This window comes from Triticum dicoccoides, chromosome 4B (assembly GCF_002162155.2).
Source record: "Triticum dicoccoides isolate Atlit2015 ecotype Zavitan chromosome 4B, WEW_v2.0, whole genome shotgun sequence".
Classification (NCBI taxonomy): domain Eukaryota; kingdom Viridiplantae; phylum Streptophyta; class Magnoliopsida; order Poales; family Poaceae; genus Triticum; species Triticum dicoccoides.
Window position 1 is genome coordinate 674,940,937 of NC_041387.1, and position 7,994 is coordinate 674,948,930.

A 7,994-nucleotide genomic window follows, 5' to 3' on the forward strand; every position below is an offset into this window, starting at 1 on the left:
TAAGGTAAAAGGTTCTGGCGCAAAACTATAAGCCCTTATCTTTCTCTGTGTCCGACTAAAACTTCATAACCACAAGTATTGCGTGAGTGTTAGCAGTTATGAAGGACTAAATGATAGTTGAGTATGTGGACTTGCTTTTAAGCTCTGACATAGACTCTTTTTGATGTTATGATAAATTGCAATTGCTTCAATGACTGAGATTATAGTTTGTTGGTTCTCAACAAAATTTATGATTCGTACTCTGTATTGTGAAATGATTATTACTTGAACATAAGAAATCATATGACATTATCTACATATGTTGCTGTTATGAGAATAATTATGATGCCTTCATGTCCGTATTTTATTTTTTATCGACGTCTCTACCTCTAAACATGGGGACATATTTATCGTTATCGGCTTTTCGCTTGAGGACAAGCGAGGTCTAAGCTTGGGGGAGTTGATACGTCCATTTTGCATCATGCTTTTATATTTATATTTATTGCATTATGTCTGTTATTTCACATTATGTCACAATAGTTATGGCTATTCTCTCTTATTTTACAAGGTTTACATAAGGAGGGAGAATGCCGGCAGCTGGAATTCTGGGCTGGAAAAGGAGCAAATATTAGAGACCTATTCTGTGCAACTCCAAAAGTCCTGAAACTCCACAGAATATCTTATAATAAATAATGAAAAATACCTGCCAAAGATGAAGGCCAGGGGGCCCACACCCTGTCCACGAGGGTGGGGGGCGCGCCCTCCTCCTAGGGCGCGCCCCCTACCTCGTGGGCCCCCTGGTGGCTCTCCGATGCCCATCTTCTGCTATATGAAGTCTTTCATCAAGAAAAAAACCAGAAGTAACCTTTCGGGACGAAACTCCGCCGCCACGAGGCGGAACCTTGGCGGAACCAATCTAGGGCTCCGGCAGAGCTGTTCTGCCGAGGACACTTCCCTCCGGGAGGGGCAGATCATCGCCATCATCATCACCAACGCTCCTCTCATCAGAAGAGGGAAATCTCCATCAACATCTTCGCCAGCACCATCTCCTCTCAAAACCCTAGTTCATCTCTTGTATCCAATTCTTGTCTCCAAGTCCGGGATTGGTACTAGTAGGTTGCTAGTAGTGTTGATTACTCCTTGTAGTTGATGCTAGTTGGTTTATTTGGTGGAAGGTCATATGTTCAGATCCTTTATGCATATTAATACCCCTCTGATTATGAACATGAATATGCTTTGTGAGTAGTTATGTTTGTTCCTGAGGACATGGGAGAAGTCTTGCTATTAGTAGTCATGTGAATTTGGTATTCGTTCGATATTTTGATGAGATGTATGTTGTCTAGCCTCTAGTGGTGTTATGTGAACGTCAACTACATAAAACTTCACCATTATTTGGGCCTAGAGGAAGGCTTTGGGAAGTAATAAGTAGATGATGGGTTGCTAGAGTGACAGAAGCTTAAACCCTAGTTTATGCGTTGCTTCTTAAGGGGCTGATTTGGATCCATATGTTTCATGCTATGGTTAGGTTTACCTTAATACTTTTCTTGTAGTTGCGGACTTGCAATAGAGGTTAATCATAAGTGGGATGTTTGTTCAAGTAAGAACAGCACCCAAGCACCGGTCCACCCACATATCAAATTATCAAAGTACCGAACGCGAATCATATGAACGTGATGAAACCTAGCTTGACGATATTCCCATGTGTCCTCGGGAGCGCTTTTCTTTATATAAGAGTTTGTCCAGGCTTGTCCTTTGCTACAAAAAGGATTGGGCCACCTTGCTGCACTTTATTTACTTTTGTTACTTGCTACTTGTTACAAATTATCCTATCACACAACTATCTGTTACCACTTGTTTCAGTACTTGCAGAGAATACCTTGCTGAAAATTGCTTATCATTTCCTTCTGCTCCTCGTTGGGTTCGACACTCTTACTTATCGAAAGGACTACGATAGATCCCCTATACTTGTGGGTCATCAGTCCTTGCTCCTGGCCCACAACCATTGGTCCGGTTCGTGGCTTGAACCGGGACAGAGTGCCGGTATTTAGTCCCGGTTTCTACCATGAACCGGGACAAATGAGTTTCCTATATATACCCCATCGCCATAGCAGAGCACTCCATAGTGCTCTGTTTTTTCTGGCCGGCGAGGGGAGGGCATTTGGGTGCTCTAGCTCACCTCCTATGCACATAAGGTGTTCGATGAAATGTCCGAGCAACACTAGTTAATCTTTCTCCTCTCGAAACTCGACCTTCGAGCTCCATTTTCCCCAAGATTTGTCTAGGCTTAGTGGTCCGTCACGTCCCGTCCCCGTCTTCACCGTCGTTGATCGCCCGCACCGATCTCGTCGCCGGCACCACCGTGGTGAGCCTCTTGTTCTTATCTTCTTTCTGAAAGAAAAAAATTCTTACTTCAGATAGATACTTGTCTAATTTTCTTACTTTTATTATTCCTTGTTATTATATAGTGCGATGGTTTTGGTATCCGCCCCCGTCGGCCCTCGTCCTGTTTATGATTCAGATGTGGTATACATTATCTTTTGATAACTATTTGGTTCATTTATTGTTTATGACAATTATGCCGACCAACGTGACATAGATTTTATTTATCTAGGAGGTTGTTGAACCGGAAATTCCAACCGACCCTATTGTTGAGAGGTTAAATTTAGTTGAAGAAGAAAACAATTACTTGAAGGAAAAAATAAGAAAAATTGAGCAGGAGAAGATGATATTGGAGTTGCATGTTGCAGATGTCGTCGATGATCACAAGATCAAGATGGATGCAATGCGGTTGAAGATTAGAAAGATTAGAAAATATGCCATTCATACCGAGGCTTGGTATCATTATGCAGTTGGATCATTTGTTACCTTGGTTGCGATTATGATCGCATTTGTTGTTGCATTGAAATGTTTTACATAATTTCAATGTATGGTTTAATTAGATGCTCTGAAGAGTTATATGTTGTTCAATGAGAACTATGTATGTACTTTGGTTTTAATGTGATGATGAACTTTGAATGGTGTGGCTTTGAATGAAAAATAACAAATGAAGTCAGAAAGGGTTGAAAATTGATGATGTGGCTTTGAATGGTGCATTTTGAACACAAAAAACTATGGACTTCAAATAAGTTCAAAAAAATGAAATCCTTTTGTAACACACGAGTTTCGTGATGAAACCCTCATAACAAAAATGAAATCCCTTTGTAACAGACGAGTTTCCGTATGAAATCCCTTTATTTCAGAGTTCATAAATAAATTTTTTGTTTAGAAACTTTAATACCAAAAATAATTATCATAAAATAAAATAAATATGTAATTTGAAACAAAATAATATAAACTTTAATAAAATATATTAAGCAGGAACAAAACAAAATAAAATAAAATAAACTTTAATACCATAAATAAAATTTATGAAACTAAAATTATCAAAGTACTTTCTGTTGAAAATCATTAAAAGCAAAAAGAATTTTCATAAAGAACTTTTTTTGTTAGAAACTTTAATAGCAAAATGAATTATCATAAAATAAAATAAATAAGTAATTTGAAACAAAATAATATAAAGTTTAATAAAATATATAAGCAGAAACAAAACAAAATAAAATAAAATAAACTTTAATAACATAAATAAAATTTATGAAACTAAAATTATCAAAGTATTTTCTGTTCAAAATCATTAAAAGCAAAAAGAATTTTCATAAAGAACTTTTTTGTTAGAAACTTTTATAGCAAAAAGAATTATCATAAAATAAAATAAATAAGTAATTATAAACAAAATAAAATAAAATAAATAAGTATTTTATTGTAAGTAGAAACAAAACAAAATAAATAAAGCAAAAAAGTAAACAAAAAAACTGGGAAAAATAAAAAATTGCCACCTACTGGGCCACCACGGCGTGAATACAACTAGAAACCCAGCTAGTTGGGCCAGGATTCAGGCCCGCAGAAGACCCAGCAGGACTACAGGCAAAGCAGTGTCAGATTAGGCCCATAGGCCTGCGGTTCAGAGGAGTTCAAGAGAGAGGAGGCAACGGAGGTTATAAACAGGTCATTGCCGCTCTCAACTAGCGAGGTGGGACTAAACTCCCACCACCACCCCGCTGTGCAAGGCCACTGGTCCTGGTTGGTGGCACCCCACCAACCGGAACCAAAGCCACCCTTTAGTCCCGGTTGGTGCCACCAACCGGGACCAAAGGCCTTTGCTTCCCGCCTTTGGGCTGCTCAAAAGTGACCTTTGGTCCCGGTTGGTGGCACCAAACGGGACTAAAGGAGGCATTGGTACCGGTTGGTGCCACAAACCGGTACCAATGCCCTAGGTATATAAGAAAGCACATAGGAAATTTCAGTTTTCATCTCGCATTTGCCCCACCCGACGACGCCGACGACATCGACACTGCCGCCAGGCTGCCCCGACGCCGCCCGAAGCCGTCGCCCGCGCCGGCGCCGTCGCCGGCGCCCTCGCCCGACGTCGTCGTCGCATGCCGCCCCTGCCCCGACGCCGTCGCCTGCGGCCTCGCCCGACGGCGACGCTGTCGCCCGCGGCCTCGCCCGACTCCGTCGCCGCGCACCACCCCTGCCCCACCGCGCGCCAACTCCTGTATACATGCTATTTTTTTACATGCTATTTTTTATCCATGCTATATTTTTAGATGTTTTTACATGTTTTTAGATTTTCATATATGTATGTATGTATTTTTTTAGATATATGTATTTTTTTGATGTATGTATGTATTTTTTACATGTTTTTATGTGTGTATGTATTTTTTCAATTGTAATATGCATGATGTTTTAAAAATACATATATGCAAAAGTTAGATTTTTAGAAAAGTTTTATCTATATATGTTCTGTGATTTAGTACATTTTAGGTTAGTTTCATTTTTAGAAAAGTTTTATATATTTAGGAAGAAGGAAGAGAAGGAAGAAGGAAGAAGAAGAAAAGGTTTTATATATGCAAAAGTTATATTCTTAGAAATTTTTATATATCTAGCTAGGAAAGGAAAAAGAAGAAAAATAATGAGAGGAAAAAGGGAAATAAGAAGAGGAAGAAAGGAGAAGAAGAGGAGAGGAAGAAGAGGAGAAATAAATAAGAAGAGGAAAAAAGAAGAAAAAGAAGAGGAGAAGAAGAAAGGAATAGCAAAGAAGAAGAAAAAATAGAAAATATTCTATTTTTTCTTCTTCTTCTCTATTCCTTTCTTCTTTTCTTCTTCTTCTCTATTCCTTTCTTCTTCTCCTCTTTTTTTTCTTCTTTTTTTTTTCTTCGATCTTCTCTTCTATTCGTTTCTTCTTCTCCTCTTTTTATTTCTTCTTTTGTCTTCTTATTTTTTATCGGGTATGTCGTTTTCGATATACCCCCTCCCGATAACTTCAACACGAGGGGGGGTCGATATACCCCCTCCCCGATAACATTATTTTCCCATGTATGTATGTCATCGTTGTTGATATAACCCCCTCCCGGATAACTTCGACATGAGGGGCGATCGATATATATACCCCCTCTCGACCATGATAACTTATACCACGGGAGCACCCCCCCGGCCCTCTCGCTCGACCAAAACTCTCGAGGACACCCAAACCCTAGAAGAAAACGATGTCGGACTCCTACCCCCTCCCGCCGCGCCCCTACCTGACAAACTCTCTCGAGGACACCCAAACCCTTGAAGCGTTGTCGAGGCCACCCCAGACCCTTGAAGCGTTGCCGATCGAGGCCACCCCAAACCCTAGAGAAGCAGCGTCGAGGCCACTAATATGATTCCTTATTGTGATTAGCTAGCTAGTTCTACGTTTGCCACTAGTATATCCATCTTTCATGTTTGAATAATAATTGCCATGTTGTAAATATTTGCAGAAACTATGGAGAACCCCCGAGACGAAGCAACAGAAGCGATCTTGGGGGACATAATCGCAAAAGGAAGTGATGCCATCTTGTGGTATCTCAACGACACCGATTGTCTAGAAGTACAAGGTGAAGAAGAAGACTATGATTATGATGGCTCCGGTGACCCAATGCTGGTACAAGAAGGAGACCGTGATGACGGCTCTGGTGACCGAACCGAGTCCGGCCAGGTATATATATTAGTTAAGCCTGTGCTGACTAGCTAATTGATGCATTCATTGTTTTCGTATGTACACATATTAATTAACTCTTGTCTTTCTTCTTTTTTCTGGCCCTCCGGATCGAGCATAACTTCGGTAAAGAAACGAGGCCCGAAGAAAAAGTTGCGCTCGGATGAAAGGTTTGAGATCACAGCAATCGCGCGCGATGGCAAGCCGATTGAACCCATCCGGACAAAGGATGCTTTTCGTGCTTAGTGCGGGGTTCTTGTTAGGGACAAGATCTCGATCAGTATCCACCAATGGTTAAAGCCTAAGAATGAAGACCCTGAGGTGTCTTATGTCTTCGATATGCAGAAACATGATCTTTGGACAACACTTAAGGCAAATTTCATCCTACCGCCAAAGGAGGATCCGGAGAAGCCAGTTAAAGAGCAATTGATCAAGTCTCATGCTCTTAAGAAGATGGCAGAACTATTCAAGAGGTGGAAGAATGAGCTGAAAACAGAGTTTGTCGACGAAGAAAAGACACCAAAATTAACCGAAAAGTATGAGAAGATTAGAGATCACTGCCCCGCATTTGTGGCCCACAAGACATCGAAAAAGAGTAAGAAGATGTCAGCGACAAACAAGAAAAATGATGCGAAGAAGAAGCATCAACATTGCACGGGGTCAGGTGGCTACCTCAAAGCCCGACCTTTGTGGGACAAGGCTGAGAATGACCTGATTGATAAAGGGGTCGAACCAGAGACATTGAACTGGCCAGACCGTTGCCGAACTTGGTTCTTCGGGGTTGGCGGAACCTTAGACCCTGTATCAGGGAAGTGCGTTTGGATGGAAGAGCAACTGCGAATACCCGTCACGAGGCTTCAGGAGTATATCGAGAAAGCGCAGCAAGGGACGTTTGTTCCAGACAGAGAGAAGGACGAGCTCACAATGGCCCTCGGGAATCCTGAGCACCTTAGACGGGCACGAGGCATGCCAGGCTCCGTTCCGTGGAAGGCTGGGTTTCCGGACGCATGGGGTTACAAATGCCAGGAGCGAAGGAAGAAAGTGGAGCATAGCCAACTGCAGGCGCTGCATGCAAGGGTACAAGGGCTAGTGGAACGAGAAGCAGATCGCAGCAAACGACCTGCCGAAGCTTCCCCGCCATCTCAGCGGAGAAGCAGCGTGGCTTCCACCGAGCAGACTCAGCAGCTTGAGCCTGTCTTCACGGCTCCTGCTAGCTACCCCGTGGATGCTATCACGGAGTCTCAACATTGCCACCTTATGACGCAATGGATGAATTTGAAAGTCAAGGCGGCTGTTGGCTCTGTTTTACCTACTGAACCTGGCGCAACCTACCACGGCCGGTCGATTCCAGAAGGATATGCTAGGGTGATGGTGGATGAAATAACATACGGATTTGAGGACCTTGAGCTTGACCACCCTATGGGTGAAGGGGAGATTCGGCTCAGTTCTTCTCTGAAGACTCCATGCCTATGGCGGAAGGAGCTCATCAACCTTCAAACTGGACGCCTCCGCCTCCTCCTCCTCCTCCGGCGAGTCAGGGCAGTCCGCCTCCTCCTCCGCCTCCTCCTCCGGCGAGTGATCAGGGCACACAGCCTCCTTCTCTGGCGTGTGGCGGCACTCCGCCTCCTTCTCCGCCTGCGCCGGTGCGCCCGAGAAGCCAGCCTCCTCCTTCTCCGCCTCGTCAACAAGGGCGGATCAAGAGACCCGCCGCTACTCCGGCTGCTCCAGCGCGTCGTAGTCCTTCTCCTCCACCTCGTAAGAAAGGAAAGACAGCCGCAGCCACTGCGTCTGCTCCGGTGTCTAGCAGTACAGACAGAGGCGGGAGGCAATATAGATTCGGTCCTTCTCTGAAGACTCCAGAGAAGTTACCATACGAGAGGAGCCTGGAGGAAACACGAAGATCATGCAAGCCGAAGTGAAGAACTTATTTGAAGGGGTGAAAGCAAAGAAACACCCA